Here is a 25,491-nt window from a genome sequence, read left to right on the forward strand (position 1 = left end):
TATTACTGGTCCTCTTCTTGAGGTACATTACCACTGTATTCTTCAAATCATTTCAGGGGCTGATTCAGTCTGTGTTTGAGCTGCCCGATGGCTTCTTCTATTGCAGGCCTTTATATTGGTTTTCCCCAACCTTGCACTACAGTCGTTAGAGCCAATATGTCCGAGAATGTCGATTCGGATGAAATTTTTTCCTGCTATTTTTCTTCTTTTTTATTTGGATTTGGATTTTACATTGTTTATCTTGAGATTGAAATTTATGTATTAACAAAATGTGAAAAAGAAGGAAAAATGAAAATAGCATCTGAAATTGGTGTTTGCAGCATATATAGGTTTTATAATTATATTGAAGTATGCTTAGTATGTTAAAAGCGACATAATTTTTTTTGTTTCCATTGTGTTTATACTTGCCAGTAACCTGAGGTATATAGAGATTCTTGGTCAAACTCAAAATTGTACTTATATGATCGTCGCACAAAGGAACAACAAAAGTAGTAGAAAAGAGAGGACGAACCACCAGTCAAGAATTATCTCTCTTCTCGCTTTCCTTCTCCGAGGAAAAAGAAGTATTGTGCCCAACTCTAATTGATATTGTTCTTTATTCGTGAAACTTATATAATTATTTGAATCTAAGAGAAATATTTCTCTGTCTCATATTCTTGATTTTTCTTCATCTTTAGGTTGATATGTAGCAATAAAGTTTGCATCTTTTGATTGTTTTATTGTCCAATTTGTAAGATTTACTTAATCTTGAATATGTTCACTTAGTAAAACTTTCATCTAACATTTTATGCATGGATAAAATGTCCCGTCAATTTTTTCTGGACACATAATGAGATGAAGATGTTGCTTTTCTCATCCGGATATGTAATGAGGTAAAATTTTGCCTTTCTCACACGGATACATAGTGAGGCAAAGATGGTGCCTTTCTCATTTCAGATTGAGATGGGAACTCTTGAAATTTGTTGGAGTAATATTTGAACATTTTGAATATTCATTTTCAGTAAAAGAGCGGACACTTGGACGTTTCTCTTTGTTAGCTCTTTTTTACTCGGAATTTGTTTAGGTTGGATTTTGGGTTATGATAGTACACTTTGTTTTGTAGATACCATGAGAACAGCGGGAAATTCTGATACATTATTTTAATACACGTCGAAAGGTGGTGGTGCTAGCAGCAAGTATTCCAGTTATTTATACAGGAGATGATCCTGGACAACGTCGTAGTTATACGTTGTTGTAATGACCCGACTGGTTGTTTTGAGAGAATAAGTCCCAAACTCATATTTATTGCTCCTTCTATATTACTTTTGTGTTTATGTGACTTGCTGGGATGATTTATTTTTGGTTTTGGGGTGAAATGAGACACATAGTCCCTAAAATAAAAGTTTAAGTCGTAGGAATTGACCGTAGGTTGAATTGTGTGAAGACGACTCCGGAATGGAGTTTTGACAGTTCCTATAGCACCGTAGAGTGATTTTGGTCTTAGAAGTGTATTTGGATGTTGAATCGGAGGTCCGTAGGTCATTTTAGCGTCAATTGGCGAAAGTTGGAAAATGGGATAATTTTTGAAAAGTTTGACCGGGAGTGAACTTTTTGATATCGGGGATTCTGATTCCGAAAGTTGGAATAGGTCTGTAATGTCAATTATGACTTGTGTATAAAATTTGAGGTCAATCGGACTTGATTTGATAGGTTTCGGTGTCGGATGTAGAAGTTTGAAGTTTTAAAATTCATTAGGCTTGAATCGATGTGCAATTCATATTTTTAGCATTGTTTGATGTGATTTAAAAGCTCGACTAAGTCCGTATGATATTTTAGGACTGGTTGGTGTGTTTGGTTGAGGTCTTGGAGGCCTCGGGTGGTTTCCATATGGTTAACGGATCAAAAATTGGACTTGGAGCATAGCTGAAGCTTTATTGTGTCTGGTGTAATCTCACTTGCGCATTTTGAGCCACAAGTGCGACACCGCAGAAGCGGCCTTTGAGCCGCAAAAGCAGAATTGGGGCTGCCCAGCTGAGCCCGCAGATGCGGTCATGGCCCCGTAGAAGTGAGAAGATTGGCGTATATGCGGAGAATGCGCAGGTACGAAGAGAATTCTGCACCTGCGGTTGCGCAGATGCGAGGGTGAAGACCGCAGAAGTGAAGGCCCAGCTCTAGTGGTTAACCGCATAAGCAGTTGTGTTTTCCGCAAAAGCGGTGCCGCAGGTGTGGCTAAGTGGACCGCAGAAGCGGAACCCCTGGGCAGTGTTTAAAACCAAAGGGTTTCGTGATTTCTCTCATTTTGGACTTTGCAAACTCGGTCTAGGGCGATAATTGAGAGCATTTTCGTGGGATTTCTTGAGGTAAGTCTCTTGTACTTATTTTTTATCAATATTCTTGTTTCCCCATTGATTTTTCCACCTAGATTGTGTGTGTTTAAGGTGAAATTTGGGAGTTTGAGGCTAGGAATTTGGAGAGTTTAATTTGTGGATTTGAATGGCGACTTGGTGTCGGATTTTGGTAATCTGGGTCTGAGTGAACTCAATATCGAATGTGTATTCGTATTTTGTGATTTTTATCCGATTCTGAGACGTGAGCCCGGGTCAACTTTTTGGGGCGATTTGGGTCTGAGTGAACTAGAAATTTGTTTATTATAGTTGTATTCATGATATGTAATTTCTTTTGGCTAGATTTGGGCCATTCGGAGTCGGAAAATCGAGGGAAAGGCATCCTTATCGATTGATTGAGCGAGATTTGAGGTAAGTAACTTGTCTAACTTTGTGTGGAAAAAATTCCCTTACGATTTGGTACTATTGTAACACCTTGTGATATGTGAGCATCGTGTACGCGAGGTGACAAGTGCGTACACGGGCTAATTGTGAAAATTTCGATTCTTGCTGAGTTGTCTTCTTTAAAATTCCTTAATTGAGTTGCCTTAGCATATGTAGTGATCATGTTTAGCCTAGTATTGCATGTCTACATGTCTTAACTCTTACTTGCAATTTGTACAACATGCTTAGTTGAATTACATGCCTCCCTTGATTTGAATTAAATCTTTAACTATAAGATCTCTTGCTGTAAATTCGTTGTTCCTTCGGTTATCTGCTGCATATTTACTTTGGGACTACAAGACGGTTCCTCGGGAGATCCCCCTGTAATGCATATTTACTTTGGGACTACGAGGCATTTACTCGAGAGATCCCCTTGTACTGCATATTTACTTTGGGACTACGAGGTGTTTACTAGGGAGATCCCCCTATACTACATATTTACTTTGGGACTACAAGGCAGTTCCTCGGAAAATCCCCCCTGTATTGCATATTTACTTTGGGATTATGAGACAGTATCTCGGGAGATCCTCCCTGTCGTGTATATTTATATTTGGAACTACGAAGCGGTACCTCGGGAGTGCCCCTGTTGTTACCTCTAATTGCTGAGCTGTTAATTTCTTAAACTTCTCGTTGTTTTAAATTCGCAATCATTTCAAAATATTATTATATCTTCTGCCTTACTTTTCTTTTAAACTAGTAGGGCCCTGACCTGACCTCGTCACTACTCTACCAAGGTTAGGCTTGGCATTACTGGGTACCGTTGTGGCATACTCATACTACACTTTGCATATTATTTTGTGCAGATCTAGATTCTTTCTACCAGACCACTTACTAGTGAGTTGGACAACACGTGGAGACTTCAAGGCAGATCTGCCGGCGTCTGCAGACCTCGGAGTCTCCCTCTATCCTTACTATGTTGTTTTCCTTATTCTCTTTAGACTCTGATATATAAAGATACTAAGTATTTGCTCTTAGAAGATTGTGACTTGTTTTCACCAGGTTTTGGGAGTTTTAATTTATGGAATCGCAATTTTATATTTATATATCATGTGTTGAGATTGGAGTTCAATTTATTATTCATTTATTCCGCATATTGTTAGGCTTACCTAGTCTTAGATACTAGGTGCCATCACGACATCCTATGGAGGATAATTGGGGTCGTGACAAGGTGGTATCATAGCTCTAGGTTCATAGGTATTATGAGTCACAAGCAGGTTTAGTAGAGTCTCATGGATCGGTACAGAGACGTCTGTACTTATCTTCGGGAGGCTATGGAACCGTTATGAAAAGTTTCACTTTCTTTGATTCCTTATCGTGCGAGATTTTTGACTTCGGACTCTAAACGGTTGTCTTTCTATTCGACACCTGCGCCCCCTGCTAGAGCTGCGAGAGGCTGGGGCCGGGGTAGAGGCCGGGGATGTCCACGTGGTGTAGCCAGAGCACCCGCACGAGCTACTACAGCGGAGCCACCAGTAGCTATGATTGGAAGACAGGCACCTAAGATGCATGTCACTACACCAGCCCTCCAGGAGACTCTAGCCCAGTTTCTAAGCATGTTCAGTACCTTGGCTCAGGCAGGATTGTACTGCAGTGGATTCGGGTAGACCAGGATCCAGAGATCATACCGATGCAGCTGGTAGCTCCAGTTCAGCCTAAGGTTAGGGTAGCAGCTTCTGAGGCGGGGCAGCTCAGGCTCGAGAGGTACAAGAAGTACCACCCTCCTACTTTCAGTGGCTTGGCGTCAGGGGATGCCCAGGGTTTTCTTGAGGAGTGCCACCGTATCCTCCCCACTATGGGTATTGCGGAGACTAGTAGGGTTTGTTTCACTGTATTCCAGCTTAGAGGAGCGACCTATCAGTGGTGGCGCGCATACGAGTTGGATAGTCCGGCTGAGTCAACTTCACTCACTTGGACTCAGTTCTCAGATATATTCTTGAGAGAGTGTGTTCCCCAGAGTCTCAAAGATGCTTGACGCGTAGAGTTTAAGCAGTTGCGCCCGGGTGCTATGATCGTGTCAGAGTATGCAGTCTGATTCAGTGATTTGGCTAGGCATGCACCAGCCTTGGTTGCTACGGTTCGAGAGCGGGTTCGTCTATTTATTGAGGGGCTCAACCCCAGTATCAGATTGAGCATAGCCCAAGAGTTGGAGATGGATATCACGTACTTGCAGGTAGTAGAGATTTCTAGGAAGTTAGAGGGTATGCTGACTCGGGATAGAGAGGATAGAGAGGCCAAGAGGTCTCGAGAGTCTAGCACTTACAGTGGTACTCGTGCCCCAGCGGCAGCTCGTCAGGGCAAGGGTTATATGGGTTGCCCTGTTCATTCAGCACTTCCAGCCGCCAGCGGTGCTCCGGCCACTACTAGGCCTCAGGATCCCTATTATGCACCGCCAATGTCTAATATACCTCCTGTACGGGGTGCTTTTAGTTGTCAGTCTAGTCGATCAGGCCCGAGCCAGTCGCAGCAGCCACGTCCTCTGAGAGCATGTTTTGAGTGTGGCGACACTCGTCATTTGGTGAGGGATTGCCCCATATTTAGGAGGGGTGCACCTCCACAGATTTCTCAGGCACCGCCTGCTCCATTAGGTCCTCAGGCTATGGTTACAGCACCAGCTACCACCCCACCTGCACAACCAGCTAGAGGTGGAGTTCGGACATATAGAAGTCGCCCTAGAGGGGGAGGCCAGGCTAGATATTACACCCTTTCTGTTAGGACAGAGGTGCTGCATCAGATTCTGTTATCACATGTACTGTTCTGGTTTGTCATAGAAGTCTTATTTGATACAGGCTCCACTTATTCCTACGTGTCATCTTATTTTGCTTCGTATTTGGGTGTATCCCGTGATTCTATGTGTTCACATGTTTATGTATCTACACCCGTGGGTGATTCTACTTTTGTTGACCGTGTGTATCGGTCGTGTTTGATTGTCTTAGTGGTTTTGAGACCAGAGCCGATTTATTATTGCTTAGTATGGTGGATTTGGATGTTATTTTGGGCATAGACTGGTTGTCGACCTATCAGGCTATCCTTGATTGTCATTCCAAGATGGTGACGCTAGCTATTCTAGGTCTACCATGGCTAGAGTAGAGAGGTACCTTGGATCATGTTCCTAGCAGGTTTGTTTCATTTCTTAGAGCTCAGCGAATGGTTTAGAAGGGGTGTGATGTGTATCTGGCCTATGTGAGAGATGTTAGTGTTGATACTCTTACCAACGAGTTTGTTCCGGTAGTAAGGGACTATTCAGATGTTTTTCCAGCGGATCTTCCGGGCATGCCGCCCGACAGAAATATTGACTTTGGCATTGATTTGTTACCGGGCACTCAGCCAATTTCTATTCCACCTTATCGGATGGCCCCAGCAGAGTTGAACGAGTTAAAGGAACAGTTGCAAGAGTTGCTCGATAAGGTTTTCATTCGGCTCAGTGTATCGCCTTGGGGTGCTCCTGTATTGTTTGTGAAGAAGAAGGATGGTTCTATGCGAATGTGTATTGATCATCGCCAGTTGAACAAGGTTACATTGAAGAACAGGTATCCATTGCCATATATTGATGACCTATTTGATCATCTTCAGGGTGCCAGAGTATTCTCTAAGATCGACTTGCGTTCAGGCTATCATCAGTTGAAGATTCGGGAGCCGGATATCCCGAAGACTGCTTTCAGGACTCGGTATAGTCATTACGAGTTCCTTCTGATGTCTTTTGGGCTGACCAACGCCCCATCAACGTTCATGCACTTGATGAACAGTGTATTCCAGTCCTATCTTGACTCCTTCATCATAGTGTTTATTGACGACATTCTGGTGTACTCCCGGAGTCGAGAGGATCATGAGCAGCACCTGAGGACTGTGTTTCAAACCTTGAGAGAAAAGAAGTTGCACGCAAAAAATTTGGAAGTGTGAATTTTAGCTAGATTCTATGGGATTTTTGGGTCATGTAGTATAGAGTGAAGGGATTAAAGTAGACCCAAAGAAGATTGAAGTAATACAGAGTTGGCCCAAACCGTCCTCAGCTATGAAGATCCGGAATCTCCTTGGCTTGGAGGGCTATAACCGTCGATTTGTAGAGGGTATCTCGTCTATTGCAGCACCTATGACCAGATTGACCCAGAAGGGTGCTCCGTTCAGGTGGACCGAGGAATGTGAGGAGAGCTTTCAAAAGCTCAGGACTGCTTTGACTATATCCCCAGTGTTAGTATTGCTTACTGAATCGAGGTCCTTTTACGGTGTATTGTGACGCGTCGCGCATTGATCTCAGCGTGGTGTTGATGCAGGATGGTAGGGTAATTGCCTTCCAAACAGTTGAAAGTGCATAAGAAGAATTATCTTGTCCACGACATTGAGTTAGCAGCTATTGTTCATGCCTTGAAGATCTAGCGGCACTATTTGTATGGTGTTCCTTGTGCGGTTTTCACCGATCACCGGAGTCTACAACATTTGTTTAAACAGAAGGATCTTAACTTGCGGCAACGGAGATGGTTGGAGCTGTTTAAGGATTATGACATCGCCATTCTCTATCATCCCAGGAAGGCCAATGTGGTGGCTGATGCCTTGAGTCTCAAGGCGGAGAGTATGGGCAGTTTAGCATATCTACCAGTCACAGAGAGGCCTTTAGCCTTGGATGTTCAGGCCTTGGCCAACCAGTTTGTCAGATTGGATGTTTCCGTGCCTAGCCGAGTTTTGGCTTGTGTGGTTTCTTAGTCTTCTATTTATGATTGTATCAGACAGCGTCAGTATGATGACCCCCATATGCTTGTCCTTAAGGACATGGTTTAGCATGTTGATGCCAAGGAAGTCACTATTGGAGATGACAGTGTATTATGGATACAGGGCAGGCTAGGTGTGCCTAATGTAGATGGTTTGTATGAGTTGATTCTCCAGGAGGCTCACAATTTGCGATACTCCATTCACCCAGGTGCCACAAAGATGTATTAGGACTTGAGGCAGCACTATTGGTGGAGGCGGATGAAGAGAGACATAGTGGAGTATGTCGCTCGGTGCCTAAATTGTCAGTAGGTGACGTATAAGCACCAGCGACAGGGTGGATTGCTTCAGAGGATAGAGATTCCAGAGTGGAAATGGGAGCGAATCACTATGGATTTTGTTGTTGGGCTCCCACGGACTCAGAGGAAGTTCAATGCAGTTTGGGTGATTGTGGATAGATAAACCAAGTCATCTCATTTCATTCCTATGGTTACTACTTACTCTTCGGAACAGCTGGCTCGGGTTTACATCCGCGAGATTGTCAGGCTTCATGGCGTATCGGTATTTATCATCTCTGATCGGGGTACACACTTTAGATCACGGCTCTGGAGAGCCGTACAGCATGAGTTGGGTATTCGTATGGAGTTGAGCATAACATTTCACCCTCAGACTAACGGATAGTCCGAGCGCACTATTCAGATATTAGAGGATATGCTTCGTGCGTGTGTGATTGACTTTTAGGGTGTTTGGGATCAGCTTTTTCGACTTGCGGCAGGCGAAGCTAGGCTATTGGGTACAGACTTAGTTCAGGATAACTTGGAGAAGGTTAAGTTGATTCAGGATCGACTATATATAACCCAGTCCAGGCAGAAGAGTTAGCGGATCGGAAGGTTCGCAACGTTGCATTCATGGTTGGGGAGCGGGTCTTGCTCCGGGTTTCGCCCATGAAATGTGTTATGAGGTTCGGAAAGAAGAGCAAGTTGAGCCCTAGGTATATCGGGCTTTTTGAGATTCTTGAGAGGGTTGGAGAGGTGGCTTACAGACTTGCACTACCACCTAGTCTCTCTGCAGTTCATCCAGTATTCCATGTTTCCATGCTCCGGAAGTATCACGGGGATCCATCTCACGTGTTAGACTTGAGCTCAGTCCAGTTGGACAAGGATCTATCTTATGTGGAGGAGCCAATGGTCATTTTGGACAGGCAGGTCCGAAAGTTGAGGTCAAAGAACATCGCGTCTGTGAAGGTTCAGTGGAGGGGTCATCCGGTCGAGGAGGCGACTTGGGAGACCTAGCATGATATGCGCAGCCGTTATCCTCGTCTTTTCACCACTTCAGGTATGTCTCTATACTCGTTCAAGGACGAACGTTAGTTTTAAAAGGGGGAGGATGTAATGACACGGCCGGTTGTTTTGAGAGAATTAGCCCCGAGCCCCTATTTATTGCTCCCTCTATTTTATTTTTGTGGTTACATGACTTGCCGGGAGGATTTATTTTTGGCTTCGGAGTGAAATGGGATACATAGTCCCTAAAATGGAAGTTTAAGTCGTGGGAATTGAATGTAAGTTGAATTATGTGAAGACAACTCTAGAATAGAGTTTTGACGATTCATATAGCTACGTAGAGTGACTTTGTTCTTAGAAGCGTGTTCGGATGTTGAATCGGAGGTATGTAGGTCATTTTAGCATCAATTGGCGAAAGTTGAAAAATGGGATAATTTTTGAGAAGTTTGACCGAGAGTGAACTTTTTGATATTAGGGTCGAATTCTGATTCTAGAAGTTAGAATAGGTCTGTAATGTCAATTATAACTTGTGTGCAAAATTTGAGGTCAATCGGACTTGATTTGATAGGTTTTCGAAGTTTTAAAGTTTATTAGGCTTGAATCGATGTGTAATTCATATTTTTAGCGTTGTTTGATATGATTTAAAGGCTCGACTAAGTCTGTATGATATTTTAGGACAGGTTTGTGTGTTTGGTTGAGGTCTCAGGTGATTTTCGGATGGTTAACGAATCAAAAATTGGAGTTGGAGCATGGCTAAAGCTTTATTGTGTCTGTTGTAATCGCACCTGCGCATTTTAGGCTGCAGTTGCGACAACCGCAGAAGCGGCCTTCGAGCCGCAGAAGCGGAATTGGGGCTGTCCAGCTGAGCCCGCAGATGCAGTCATGGCCCCGCAGAAGCGAGAAGATTGGCGCAGATGCGGAGAGTGCACAGGTGCGAAGGGAGTCCCACACCTGCAGTTGCGCAGATGCGAGGGTGAAGACCGCAGAAGTGAAGGCCCAGCTCCAGTAGTTAACCGCATAAGCGGTTGTGTTTTTCGCAAAAGTAGTGTCGCAGGTGCGGCTAAGTGGACCGCAGAAGCGGAACCCTAGGGCAGTGTTTAAAATGGAAGGGTTTCGTGATTTCTCTCATTCTGGACTTTGCAAACTCAGTCTAGAGCGATTTTTGAGAGCCTTTTCGAGGGATTTCTTGAGGTAAGTCTCTTGTACTTATTTTTGATCAATATTCTTGTTTCCCCATCGATTTTCCCACCTAGATTGTGTGTGTTTAAGGTGAAATTTGGGAGTCTGAGGCTAGGGATTTGGAGAGTTTAATTCGAGGATTTGAGTGGCGACTTAGTGTCGGATTTTGGTAATCTTGGTATGAACGAACTCGATATCGAATGGGTGTTCGTATTTTGCGATTTTTACCTGATTCTGAGATGTGGGCGCGGGTCAACCTTTTGAGATAATTTTTTGATTCTTTGCTTAAGTCATAGTTTCAGCATTTAGATTAGTTTATTGTAGTTGTATTCATGATATGTAATTTCTTCTGGCTAGATTTGGGCCGTTCGGAGTCGGAAAATCGAAGAAAAGTCATCCTTATCGATTGATTGAGTGAGATTTGAGGTAAGTAACTTGTCTAACTTTGTGTGAGGGAAATCCCCTTAGGATTTACTACTGTTGTAACACCTTGAGATATGTGAGCGTCGTGTACGCGAGGTGACGAGTGCGTACACTAGCTAATTATGGAAATTTCGATTCTTGCTGAGTTGTCTTCTTTAAAATTCCTTAATTAAGTTGCCTTAGCATATGTAGTGATCATGTTTAGCCTAGTATCGCATGTCTACGTGTCTTAACTCTTACTTGCAATTTGTACAACATGCTTAATTGAATTACCTACTTCCCTTGAGTTGAATTAAATCTTTAACTGTAAGATCTCTTGTTGTAAATTCATTGTTCCTTCGGTTATCTGCTGCATATTTATTTTGGGACTACGAGACGGTTCCTCGAGAGATCCTCTGTACTGCATATTTACTTTGGGACTACGAGGCATTTACTCGGGAGATCTCCGTTTACTACATATTTACTTTGGTACTACTAGGCGGTTCCTCGGGAGATCCCCCTGTACTGCATATTTACTTTGGGACTACGAGGCGGTACCTCGGGAGATCCCCTCCCCCTTCCCCGGTCATGCATATTTATATTTGAGACTGCGAGGCGGTACCTCGGGAGTGCCTCTGTTGTTACCTCTAATTGCTGAGCTTTTAATTTTTGAAACTTCTCGTTGTTTTAAATTCGCAGTCATTTCAAAATATTATTATATCTTCTGTCTTACTTTTCTTTTAAACCAGTAGGGCCCTGACCTGATCTCGTCTCTACTCTACCGAGGTTAGACTTGGCACTTACTTGGTACCGTTGTGGCGTACTCATACTACACTCTACACATCTTTTTGTGCCGATCTAGGTTCTTCCCACCAGACCAGATACCAATGAGTTGGACCGCACGTAGAGACTTCAAGGTAGATCTGCGAGCGTCCGTAGACCTCGGAGTCCCCCTCTATCCTTACTATGTTGTTTTCCTTATTCTCTTTAGACTCTGATGTATAAAGACACTTAGTATTTGCTATTAGAAACTTGTGACTTGTTTCCACTGGGTTTTGGGAGTTGTAAATTATGAAATCGCAATTTTATATTTATATATCATGTGTTGAGATTGGAGTTTAATTTATTATTTATTTATTCCGCAAATTATTAGGCTTACCTAATCTTAGAGACTAGGTGCCATCACGACATCCTACGGAGGAAAATTGGGGTCGTGACAGTTGTGATAAATTAAAACTTAATTAGTCATCTCTGCATTTCTTCATCCTTCGCTTACAACTTAGATATCATGAGTTTTTTTCGAAGTAGCATCACAAATCTTTTCATGAATGTTATTTATTATATTTTTCGGCCTTTTTTGCCTTTTTCACTCTATATATTGCCCCTCTAAAAAATTTTGGTTCTTTTGTTTTCCTTTGAACCTCTTAAAGTTTTCAACATAGTAAATGCCAAATTTTTAAACTGAAAGAGGCAATTATGTATTTTGGTCTTTCGGTCAGCTATATTTTATTTAATTCTTTTCAGTTTTTGGTGTGCGTCCTATGCCTCTTCATTTTTATTAGCCTATTTTCTGTCCATCCTGCATCCTTTTGCTTTCTTCTTTGTTTTCTTCTCAATGTGCATTTTGATGGAATCAGAAGGTATCGAATTTTGTGGGATAAACTTTGAGTTGTAATCACATTGGGAGCATATTATTTATCTATGTGAATGGTAAATTTTCTTATATGTTCTTGAATATGGTATCAGTAAGTGCTCCGCTTCAGTTGGAATTAGTGTAAGTATGATGTAGTCCTTTTAGCTTTTGTTGTTCAATTAGTTTTGATTGTTATTTAGCTGTTTCACGAGCATTAAAACTACTATTGGTTTTTTTATTTTATTTTTTGCCAAAAGACTATTTCCTATTGTTGTTTCAGATTTATTGGAGAAACTTTGCTGTTATTATTTTATAGGAACACAGAAGGATCAAGTTTTAAGTATGGTGGGCATTTGACATCAAACACGTAAGTTATGCATCTAAACCTGTTTATATGTGCTTATGTGACATAAGTTTCCTTTTTTTTTTTCCTGAAATATTTGTACACTTCTATAAAATGGAAAGATTCATGCATCATCATGGATCTGTTTTAGAATTTCGGCTCTTCCACTATCTTGATTCGTTGAATTTAGTTTCTGCATATGTATTATGCTTATAGGTTTATGACTTTGCTCTTCCTAATTCTCATTATAGTGTTGTTACTATCTGTAACACCATTACGACAACATATTTTCTTACTAACTTCTCTACAATTATCTGTCTACCTGTGCTCGGTATATTACTACTATTATGTTAAGGCTAAGATGTCAAGGTTCTTCCTTCCCAATTTCTACATTAGATGTGTACAAAATATTAAATTTTATTTTGGCTTAGGATTTTTTTTGCAGTGAGTATATATACAAGTTCTATGTAAACCATTTCTCCCATATTTAATATATACTGGTTGTGTGAATTCTAGCGAAATGTCATGGCATTTTGTCTAGCTAATATATTACTATATATCAACCATGTCAGTTTGGTCATTCAAGTTCAGGCGCTATTGGAATTTTGGACTCAAATCTATTTGTGAGGAGGGTTTATAGAAACATCAAATGCGACTATCTTTTGATGGAGAAGCTAAAAGTATAATTCTGCTGCTCCATTTGGTTGATATTGGGAGGTGAGGCCAAGAAAAATCTCATGAACCAATTATCATAGTGGGTGTCCAATGGTTTTACTTGTGGTAGCCACTTCTGCTCGGATTCTGGGAAGCCCTGAATTTCTTTTTTGTCTGTGAAGAAGATCTTCTATTTCCTTTGTACTTATATTAGAATGAAAGAGAATTTAAATGATTTAAGGCTAGCTTAATAAGAGTTTCAAACCCTCCAATACTGTAGAATGAGATGCCTTGAAATAAAGTTGATGGTGCCACATGCTTGATTTCTGCTGTATAAATCTTTGTTGCTATAAATGTTAAAACTATAGCTTTTATTATTAATAAAGCTCTGAGACATGGTCATTTCTGCTAATGGTTCTTGCTTAATATGGTCCGGTAGCCTTTGAAATAGTCCCAAGTCATCTTCATTAAAAAATGGCATTTGCTGAATGGTATGTTGACCAGAGCGTTGGTATTATGCTAAACATGAAATTGGTTATTCCATATCATACTAATATAACCTGTTTTCAGTTTAAAAAATCTATATTGCGGTTGAATCTAATTTGACAGCAAAATCTTTGATCGATAATAACATTATTGGGGGCCAAAATGCTTTACATAGCTTTATTTTTGCGGCAACTAAAATGGATACAAGGATACAAAACCTGAGGTAGAGGCTAAGAATAGTGTTAGTGAAGCCATATTAACCCAAAGCGAAAGAAGCACTACCAATAGCAAGTATTTAGTAAGCTTTTTTAATAATCATCACCCTTTTCCTATATTATTTTAGTATTTAGTAAGACCAAAACTGGATTCATTATTCTTAATTTTTTAAGTTGTTATTTAAAGCATTGTTTTCGTCTCTTAGATAGTGGAGTACTATGGATGATTCACTTCATTTAGATGAAGTACGAGGTATTTTATCTGAAGTTAGAACTTTCAGTGAGTAAAGATTAAAATTTAATTTTTAATAGTGTAAAAGACTTTTCATTATTAATGTAATTTTACCAATTCTCATATGTCATTATACATTGTAATAGTTCATATCGTGAAAGAAATTTTTTATAAGTAGAGATTGATTTTCTTTTATATGCCATTACTTATTCAGCCATGTTTTAGCTTTTTACGATCGCGCAAGGCGCGAACAAATTAACTTGTTATTAAAATAAAATCTGGTTGGGCTTTAAAGGGCCACATTACATAAATGGTCACTTAATTTTCACTTAATTACAACTAAAATCACTAAACTATATTTGTAACATAAAAATTACTCAACTTGATCTCGTACCACAGAAACTTACTAAATTATTTTTTGTAAGAAAGAAAATCATTCAACTTTATCTAAGTATCATATCAAGTCATCAAACAATTTCTTTGTAACCCAAAAGCCATTCACTTTGTTTAAGTATCATGTAAAATGTCTCTTTCGTTACAAAGAATAGTTTAATGACTTTCGTACTTAGATAAAGTTTTTTCTTTTACAAAAAAATAATTTTGTGATTATAATTGCAACACCTTGAAAGTTGAGTGACCATCTATGAATGAAATATAGATTAATCAGAGCAAATATACAACGACAGCACGTTTATGCTATCAAGTACAACTCACAATATCATCACAAAGGTGATGGAACTAAAGTTTCAGTTTTTATTGTGCAAGTTGAACATTGACAAATATAATATTCATGTTCCAAACCAAACATGATCAAATGGATTTTTGTATAGCATAATGGCTCTAGCCAACAGTTGTTGGAAGACATTTATCTCTTATAAATAAAAATCATTCTCCTTTATTTCTCATCAAATCTTTCAATGTTCTCAGCCAAAAATGAAGATATACTGCAAACCGGAAAATGAAAAACTAGTAGGTTATAACCTGTGAATTACTTGATTGCTACTCTGTTTGTGCCGTTTTGAGTATCATAGTGCAGACTGCAGAGTGGTTCAAATTGTACAAAGGTAGTAGGCAATGAACTCAAAAAAAAGAAAAAAAGTACTGAAGAAAAACAATTCAGTCATCTCATCCATAGTTTCTCTTTAATTACGACGTCATGGAGATGATAATTGATGTATGATTCATAAGCAAATGTTTTATTATGTTAGAAAATGAGTTAGTATCTCAAACGGGAGTGTTCAAATTCTTGCTTTAAAATGTCTATATTCATTTCTATTGGTATTTAGTGTGTCTTTAATATTTCACATAATGGGTAGTTATTTTTTTCTAGCCGTTAGCCCATGATCAATAATTAGTCATTATAATATTCTTATCTTTCCATAACCATATATACATTTCCATTCTTCGTCTAAAGATGGACAAGATTATTCCTTTTATTGAGTGAGACTAAGTATACAGAAAATACTCTCCTTCCTTTTGCTTGATTTCTATCAATAATAAATCTTTGTCAGTTTATGCTCCTAATTTTACACTAGAAGAGCTTGTTGAATCCTGAGGGATACACCCAAATCGGGTGAAATATCCTTAAGGACAATGTTTTTGACACGCCTCAAGCTTTGAAGAATTCCCTACAAGTTTCGTGATCAAGTATTTTCCGTAAAATTTACAACAACCTTAAGGATATCTCACTTTGTTCTTATGGAATTCATGGACTTTACAGACATACGATAATATCTTCCACTTGATATGTTTTTGCGTAACATTATATCTAAGTATCAGGTATGCATAATTGAACTAATATATACCTCTTCAATATTTATTTTTTTATGCTTATTCTCGTGAAAATATTAATAGGAAGATAAACTTTGGCCATAAGATGATAAATATAATCTCTTCAAATTTTATTAGTGTTTTGGGCTATGCGTTAATTGGAGTAGTGGATTTGTAGCGTGTTATTTGTACGACGTCATGTAGATGACTTAATAATTGATGTATGATTCAGAAGCAAATGTTTTATTATGTACTGGAATATTAGTCAGAAAGCCAATCTTCCTTTGTCGTTGTGGTATATAGAAAATTATATAAGTCATCTTCCAAGCAATCCCTTGGATTTGAAAGTCATTGATGTGCCAAGTGTGGTCGACGACGCCATAGAAAATATTGTTATTTTTAATAAATTAAAAAAAAAATTGATTTATATTCACTGAAAAGAAAAAAGAGAAAAAAGAAAAGAAAAATGGACCACCCATTTCTGAGATACCAAGCGCTCTCAAAGAGAGTGAATAATACATGCTATGCCAAGTCAGCAAAATGTGTTCAATATATACATATTTAGAAGAGTTTAGGTGTTCAAATTTCAATAGGTAATTACTTAAGTTTACGCAGCATATGCATTTGGTCTTTTTCCTTTGTTACGTATAAAATGTACGCTTCTCCTCTTTGTAACGTGATGTGGGCATATTTCTATATGTTATAATGTTACTTGACTCATGTTTTAATCGATTTTTGGTGCTATTTGATCTTTAAACTACCCAACATGTGTTAATTATTAGTTTTATGACTAATTGAGTTGTGTGCGATGATTTAGGATGTTTAAAGTGCAAAAATATGAAAAAACAATGTTCTCCAGCTATAGGAGAAGAAGGTGGATGTGTCGCATCCAACCTAAAAAAAAGTGTATTTGGTGCACCCTTGGCAGTGAAATCGGGCTAAGGCATCCGCCTTAGCATCCACACATGGGCACAACAGAGATGAAGGAACAGCATCAATCTCTCAAGTTGAGTTGAATTAGGAAAAGGAAAACTTTGACCCACGACTTTTGTATGCAATATATAAGTCAAAAATACCTCTTTTAGGTCATCTAACACACGGGGAAGAGGAGAAAAGCCATCACAGAGTTTGAAAACCACGGAATTCGTCTTGAGTTCTTACTTTTTCCTTCTTTTATTGAATTTTATGTATTCTTGGGAAATACTTGATATTGCTACCATGAGCATGCATGGCTAAACTCGTTAGTTTTGGGGTCATGGGTGCTACATGAGTGTTGACGTTTGAAGTTTCAATTGACGAATTTGATTTTATCATATTGGGTTATTTATTTAATCTATTTTTAATTATTTTGCTGAGTAGCTAACAGTGGAATACTATCTATGAATCTGGAGTTGCACTCAAAAGTGGGAATTTTAGATTGCTTATAGGATTAAATAGAGCAAGTTCTTGAACTCGGGCATCGCGGAACGGATTCGCAATTAGTATAGAAATATACCTAATTGTCTTGCTTGGTTGGAAACACAGGAAATGTAAATGCGTTCTTGTTAGTCTTAGTTCCATAGACATATAGGCATTCAGTTAACTTGAATAGGCGAGCAATAAATCGATAGATTCTTACGAGTAACATTAACCCTGTGAATCAACAAACTAGATAAATCAATTAGTCAGTTTAAGCCGAGAATGCAACAAGATTGTTAGCTAGCCTATGGCCCTCAAATATCCTCTCCTATTGATTGTTATCCGCAATTGCCTACATATTTTAGTCGATCTCTAGTTTAACTGTTTGATACTTTCTTTGGTTATTAATTAATTGCCTACTCATTTTGAGAAAAATCCCTTGAATAGATAATTTGTTTGAGTTGAATCAGTCAAAAGTTAATCATAAGTCTCTGTGGGAACGATACTCTACTCACTACTTTATTACTTGACGACCACGTATACTTATATGTGTGTTTGGTCGCAACGGGTTTTTGGCGCCGTTGCCGGGGACTTGAAAATTAGCTACTTGACTGAGTTAAGCTTTTATTAGTTATTTGTTCAAGTTTTAATTTTCAGTTTGCCTTGTTTGTGTTAACGCATGCACTTCTCTTGAATGCGGAGTAGTAGAAGCGCAAACAACCTCCTTTCTCTTGATCCTAAAATTGAACGAACACTTCACAGAGTGAGGAGGGAAGTCGAATCTAGAACTAGAATAGAAAGAGAGTTGGACATTGTAGTTCAACCACATCCAATAGAGATGTTAGGTAATGAAGAGCGTCCGGTGATAAAAGCTGCAAGGCCCAATCTTGCTAATATGACTCAGGCTATTGTGAACCCTGATATCACGGGTCACTTTGAACTCAAACAGTACTTGGTGCAGCTGATTCAGTCCATAGGGCAATATGTGGATCTATCTCATGAAGACCCACATCGACACATTCAGAACTTCCTGAAAATTACGGATACTTACAATTATCCTAATGTTTCCAAGCACTATGTCAGGCTGACACTTTTCCCCTTTTCACTGCTTGGGAAAGCCAAAGAATAGTTGCAAAAGGAGCTCGCGAACTCGATCCACACTTGGGATGATTTAGCAAGAAAGTTCTTAATTAAGTTTTTTCCCACTAAAAAGACAAAGTCATTGAGGAGCCAGATTCTAGGGTTCCAACAACGGTATGGAGAGACACTTAATCAAGCTTGGGAAAGATACGAGGAGCTACTCAGAGACAACCCAAATCACTGTCAGACTGATGCAGTGTTGGGGCACACTTTTATTGATGGGTTAGATGAGACATCAAAGATGAATCTTGATTCAGCTTGTGGGGTTAGTTGCATGGCGAGACCGTATTATGAAATCAAGCTCCTGCTAAACAACTTCTAATGATCATAATTGGCAAGGAGATGGGGAATCACAAAGAGCACATAAACAGAAAGCAACCAGTGTAATTGAGCTTGATGACTTCTCAGCCATGAGAGCAGATATAGCAAAATTGGCAAATCTGATAAATAGAATGACAATGCACCAAACACAACAGATGCAATATGTACAACAGATGTCTACTTACTGCGAATTATGTGGTGACAGTCACACGAGTGACATGTGCCCTAAGAATCCCGAATCTATCTACTATGTGGGGCAACAGAGCAGAGGTCCGATAAATTAGCATGCACAATATGGGAACACTTACAATTCAAATTGAAAGAATCATCCTAACTTCTCCAGGGCTCAAAATCAGCCGACTCAGAATCATGATAGAGCCCAAAGAAAATTTTAATCAACCTCAGAAGCCACCCCAACAAGTAGAGGAGAGCACGAATAACTTGTTGAACAAGTTGTTGCTTGACAATCAACAATTCAGGACCGATTTCAGAAATCTTGAGAGGCAAGTTGGGCAGTTAGTATCAAATCAAAATACCAGGCCTGCGGGCGCTCTTTCCAGTGATACAGAGAAGAACCCTCAAGTTAATGCAGTCACACTCAGAAACGGGATGGAATTGGAAGAAACGCCAAAGAAAAAAAGAGATAAGCCTACACCTGAGGGGGAGTTGATTCCTAAGGAAATACCAGAGCCAAAGAAATATAATGCAAGTTTAGAGCCAGTGAGTGCTGCAAGACCACCACCACCTTTCCCCAAAAGGTTATAGAAGAAGAATGATAATCGCATGTTTAACAAATTTATCTCTATATTGAGCCAAGTTCAATTAAATATTCCATTGGTGGATGTACTCCGTGAAATTCCAAAATATGCTAAGTATATCAAAGATATAGTGGCTCACAAGAGGAGATTGACTGAATTCGAGACAGTCGCACTTACTGAGGAGTGCACTTCGAGGGTCCAAAACAAGCTTCCTCAAAAGCTTAAGGACCCTGGCAGCTTTACCATCCCTGTATGAATTGGTAATATTGACATGGGCCATGCTCTTTGTGATATGGGGCAGGCATAAATCTAATGCACTTGTCCTTGTTCAAGCAAGTGGATCTGAGAGCTCCAAGACCAACCACTGTGATGTTGCAACTAGCGGATAGATCCATAGCCTACCCTGAAGGAGTGATTGAAGATGTGTTGCTGCAAATTGAAATATTTATCTTGCCAGTTGACTTCATTATACTAGATTATAAGGCTGATGAAAATGTTCCAATCATATTGGGACGACCTCTCTTGGCTACAGGTAATGCAATTATTAAAGTGAGAGAGGTAAAAATGATTATGAAGGTGGAAAATGAGGAAGCAGTTTTTAATGTCTACAAGGCGATCCAACTTTCTCGCCATTATGAGGAGCTCTCTATGATATCTGTTGTGGAGGTGGATGAGCAACTTACTGACATGGTTGAAAGATTTGTAGAAATTTTCATGGATGATTTTTCTGTGTTTGGGTGTTCTTTTGATAATTGTTTAATGAACCTTGATTAAGTGCTTGCTAGGTATGAAGAGGCAACCTTGGTACTAAACTGGGAAAAGTATCATTTCATGGTACGAGAAGGTTTAGTTTTGGGGCACAATGTGGACAAGGCAAAGGTGAAGGCGATTGAAAAATTTCCCCCACCAACATCCGTTAAGGGAATTTCTAGTTTCTTGGGCCATGCATGTTTTTATCGTTGTTTCATTAAAGATTTTTCAAAAATTTCTTCTCCTATGTGCAGGCTTCTTGAGAAAGATATCCCTTTCAAGTTTGATGATGCCTGTCTGAAAGCATTTGAGGAGCTGAAGGGAAGATTGGTGACTGCACCAATTATCATTGCCCCGGATTGGGCGCAGCCATTTGAGTTGATGTGCGATGCGAGTGACTTCGCAATCAGACCTATTTTGGGGCAAAAGAGGGAGAAAATTTTTCATTCCATTTACTACACAAGCAAAACTCTGAATCCAGCCCAGATGAACTACATTGTTACTGAAAAAGAGTTGCTTGCAGTGGTGTGGGCGTTTGACAAGTTTAGATCTTATCTAATGGGAATCAAAGTTATCATCTACACCGATCATTCAGCTATCAGGTATTTGCTTGAAAAGAAAGATGCCAAGTCGAGGTTGATTCGTTAGGTCCTCCTTTTGCAAGAATTTGACTTGGAGATCCGAGATCGAAAAGGAATAGAGAATCAAGCGACTGATCACTTGTCCAGATTAGAAAATCGGAACCATGTGGCTGAGGGAGGTTAAATTAAGGAAATATTTTTGGATAAGCAGTTATTGGCAATCACATCGAGTGAAGCCTCATGGTATGCAGACTACGTGAATTTTATTACGAGTGGGGTGATGCCACCTGATAATAGAAGAATATTTCTACATGATGTGAGGATCTACTTGTGAGATAAGTCATTCCTATATAAGCGGTGTGCAGATCAGTTAGTACGAAAGTGTGTCCCTGAGGAGGAGATGAATGCGATATTGCATGACTGTTATGCTTCTCCATATAAAAGTCACATGATGGGGACATAACTGCCCAAAAGGTATTGTAATTGGGTTTATATTGGCCAAAATTGTTTAAGGATGCACACGCCTTTGTTAAAAAGTGTGACAGGTGCCAAAGAACCGGAACAATCACGAAGAAGCACGAGATGTCTTTGCAAAGTATTCTGGCAGTAAAGCTCTTTGATGTTTGGGGAATTGATTTTATGGAACCGTTCTCATACTCTAATGGTCACAGGTACATCTTGGTGGAAGTCGACTATGTGTCTAAGTGGGTAGAGGCCATTGCTCTTCCTACTAATGACGCAAAGGTAGTGGTAAACTTTATAAATAAGCACATCTTCACATGCTTTGGGACACCAAGGATGCTGATAAGTGACAGAGGAACTCACTTCTGGAATAAATTGTTGAATAATGTTCTAGCAAAGTATTAAGTTAAGCACAAGGTTATCACTGCCTATCACCCCAAACGAGTGGTCAAGTGGAAGTGTCAAACAAAGAGGTGAAGCGGATTCTGGAGAAAACGGTAAGTGAAAATAGGAAGGACTGGGCCAGAAAGCTTGACGACGCATTATGGGCGTATCGAAATGCATACAAGACCCCCATTGGAACATCTCCGTATAAGTTGGTTTATAGGAAGGCGTGCCACTTACCCGTCGAGCTTGAACACAAAGCCTATTGGGCTATTAAAAAGCTAAATATGGATATGGATTTAGCCGGAGAGAAGAGGCTGCTACAGCTCAATGAGCTTGATGAGTTTCGATTGCACACGTACGAAAATGCCAAATTGTATAAAGAAAAGACCAAGAGGTGGCATGATAAGCACATCCAACATCGCAAGTTTGAGCAAGGTCAAGAAGTTCTCTTATTTAATTCGAGATTGAAGCTTTTCCCCAGAAAGTTTAAATCTCGATGGGCGGGTCCTTTTGAAGTGGTTAGTGTGAAGCCTCATGGAGCAGTGGAATTGCAAGATACAAGTTCAGGTGGTACATTCTTAGTAAGTGAGAATATAGTAAAATATTATTGGGGTGGTGACATTGCATGTCACAAGACTTCGATGGACTTGGCCGACGCTTGAAAATCATGTTGCATCGTGCCGCGACTTTAAATCAGGCGCTTCTTGGGAGGTAACACAAGCATTTCCTTTTGTTTTTCGTAGTTTACTAATTTTTCCCATTCGTTTTGTATTCTTGAATTTTTTAAGTAGTTCCTTAATTTTTATTTTATAGGAGTTAACTCTTGTATATGTTTATTTAAACAAAAAACGTTCCAAAATATGGGAAAATAGGGTGGATGCAAAACATCCCCCTTAGCGCCTAAAAATTCGAGACAAACTGCACAAGGCAATAACTACTGGCCATCACGACCAAGGTCACCTCCCCTCAAGAATTTGGAAACCAATTTGGACGCGTCGCATACCCTTCAGCGCACAACAGGTAAGTGATATATTTTTACTACACTTAACGCCTAATAACCCCAATATCATCTATCCCCTCTCAACTTAAACACACTTCCTCGCACACCTCATCTCACTGTTGCTGCTCGAATTGATCAAACACTCAGGTAATGTCTTCCTCTTCTTCTCTCTCTCAATACTCATCTCTTCTCTATCTCGCTGGTAGCAGCAGCATCCCCACCCCCAGTCCCCTAGGTTAGGTTTAATTAGATTGATATTTCCCCATTAAACTAAAAGGGGAACTGGGAAAATAATTGAGGCTTGGTGGTGTCATTTCTGTTGGTTGTGATATTTGTGAGATGATAAACTACAATTCCCTTCATCTCGTTATTTTTGGGAGCGTATTCAAATTGCCCAACTGTTAGAAAACACTAGGCAAAACTGTTGCATGCCACATGTTCAACTAAATGCATGTGAGGTAAATTTAGGCGCCAGCGAAGTCTGAGTAACCGAGTATCACTAGTATATGCTTGTGAATAAGTGTGGGGTCGTTTGAGAGATTGTGTACAACCGTCTTAGTGTAAGAGATATGGGTGCTCACCACTCTTTCACCTTTCATTTTGAGGCATATGATGGTCGTTAGACTTTCGAGCGACCATGTTTCGGGCTGAATTAAATGCAATTAAAGTGCTTAACTATTGTAATATAATGTACATGGCTCTTGCAGTTGCATTATGTGTATTCTATGCATAGTGGTATATTTTGGGACTAAGTGTTGGATTGCGAGTCATATAGCTGAGTAAGTTGTTGCGGTTCATATGAGCACCACTCGAATCAATCTCTTGTTGTGCATATTGATGTCTATAAGTGCATTGCTCACTTTTGTATTTGAATGAAGTACCAGTTAATTCATCCCTGCTGAAAGCCGTGGGCTATGTTTGAATGAAGTACTGAATGGCATAAGCATACGAATGTTTGGTAATGCACACTTTTGCACAGATGATTCACATCTGAAACTTTACTATTTTGAGAACTAATTGTTGACCCCTTTGTTATTCAGGTACATAGGTTCACAATGGCGGCAACAAGAAAAACGTCCAAGCAACAAAAAAGAGATAATGACAAGCAACCGCCCAAAAGCCTACCGGAAAGGCAACAGGTGCTCCAAACCCACAGAACAAAAGAAAGCAAAGGCACTGCCGACTAGGCAGTTAATTGATGAATGGGAGCAAGAAGAAGAGGAACCATTAGTGAGGAGGACTGTAAAAAGGGGTACCACAAATACATTAGCAAATCCGCCAAGCAAGGGGATAGAGTTCAGAGAACCGATGCCGCACCAGACCAAATCCACCTAGCAGAGTGATCTGAAAGATAAAGGGAAGCAGAAGGCTACCTCAAAATTTGAGTCCGAGTCTAATTCGGACTATAAGCTCACAAATGTCAACATGAGCGATGAAGATGAGGGTGAACCAATTGACCGAGCTGCTTGGGAGAAGAATTTTGTTAGTGAAAAAGCATTCCGAGCTTATGAGAAGATACTGGATTCAAAGAAAAATATTCCAGAAAAGCCAATCAACATTGGATCACAGAAAAATTATCCAGATCCTCTAAGATCAATTCGAGAGGTGCAATAATGGGGACCTATCTCGAAGGGCCACGGAAAGGCAAACCTTACTATTCTTAGAGAGCTTTACGCTAATTGGCATCACTCACTGTGAAGCATTGTGAGAGTATGAGGAGTGGATATCAATGTCTCAGCTGAAGCTCTGAACAAGTTCTTAGGGGTGCCACACACACCAACGGACATGTATGACTCTATACGCAAAGAACCTGATTACTCACATATTCATTCCGTCATATGCCCTACTAAGAAATATGCAAATTAGAAGCATGGGAGTGTAGAGTACCATTCTCTGGCCAAAGAATTCATGAGCGCATTTGCACGTATGGTTCTAAATTTCATATGCAACCGCTTGATGCCGTACCAGCACAAAACTAATGTCCCTCAATACCGAGCAATGTGTTGTATCTTTATTGGAGGGGATCCCGCTCAACTTGGGAGCCATTATGAACGACCGGATGCAGCGCACTAGGATGAACTACAAGTGGAGGTTGTTCTTTGCGAATACCTTATCGGCTTACTTGACGGAGATGGGAGTGTTATGGGACAAGGAGAATGATGACATCGAGGCTAAAGCTCCCGGACCATATGATGTTACTCATATACTAGAGCCGAACAAGGAGAGGGCCTCTAAGTTCACTATTTAATAGTTGTTTGAGCATATGGGAGTTGATATGCAAGAGAACATGGCTGAGTTAATCGAGACTCGTGCAACGTTGAATGCTACTAGAGGTGAGTTGATTCAGACTCGGAAAGATCTAAGTCGAGCCCAAGCTGATCAAGCTACGATGATGAGGGAGGTATCACTACTCCTCTGTGCTTTGGTCCAACATACAGATATAGATATCTCACAGTTGCTTGCACCATCCATTGTTGGACCATCCACGTCTGATCCTCCTATAGTCCCGGGGTCTCCATCCATCATCCCACAGAGATCGCCGTACCATATGCTACAGACTCAGCTCCATCTGGTGATGATAGGACTGTGACCAAGCCCCCTATTCGTGAGTATGATATTGTTATGCCAGAGGGGGCCATGATAGATGTCGTGGATGCTTAGAGTACCCATTCGGTCATTGCCACTATCTTTGATGCTCCTCCACAGACCACGGAGGAGCCCTCCACATAGACTTGAGGGAGTTTCTTCTCACCCTACTCTACTTAATTTGTATGCATTGGGGACAACGCACGGTTCTAATTGTGGGGATGGGGGTTATTCATTTTTTTTGTGGATGAATGTACTTAACTATTACAATGTTTGTTGCTTTTGATACTTTTGGGGCTGTAATATTTACTGAATTAATGGCCTATAATAGTTAGTAAATTTGTCTATAAGTAGTAACTCTCAGTCTCTTGGTGTGTCTATTGGTAGATAGAAAACAAATAAAGGACAT

General features: G+C 40.0%; 1 long non-coding RNA gene across 1 annotated transcript; it reads left to right on the top strand.

Annotated features, from left to right (window-relative positions):
* The first annotated feature begins 22,382 nt into the window (after nt 1–22,382).
* On the top strand, nt 22,383–25,421 carry LOC107798383 (uncharacterized). Its single transcript, XR_001650884.2, has 2 exons — nt 22,383–22,643; nt 23,537–25,421. It is a non-coding gene; the product is annotated as an uncharacterized LOC107798383 (long non-coding RNA).
* Nucleotides 25,422–25,491: the final 70 nt, after the last annotated feature.

This window comes from Nicotiana tabacum, chromosome 2, assembly GCF_000715075.1.
Source record: "Nicotiana tabacum cultivar K326 chromosome 2, ASM71507v2, whole genome shotgun sequence".
NCBI lineage: Eukaryota > Viridiplantae > Streptophyta > Magnoliopsida > Solanales > Solanaceae > Nicotiana > Nicotiana tabacum.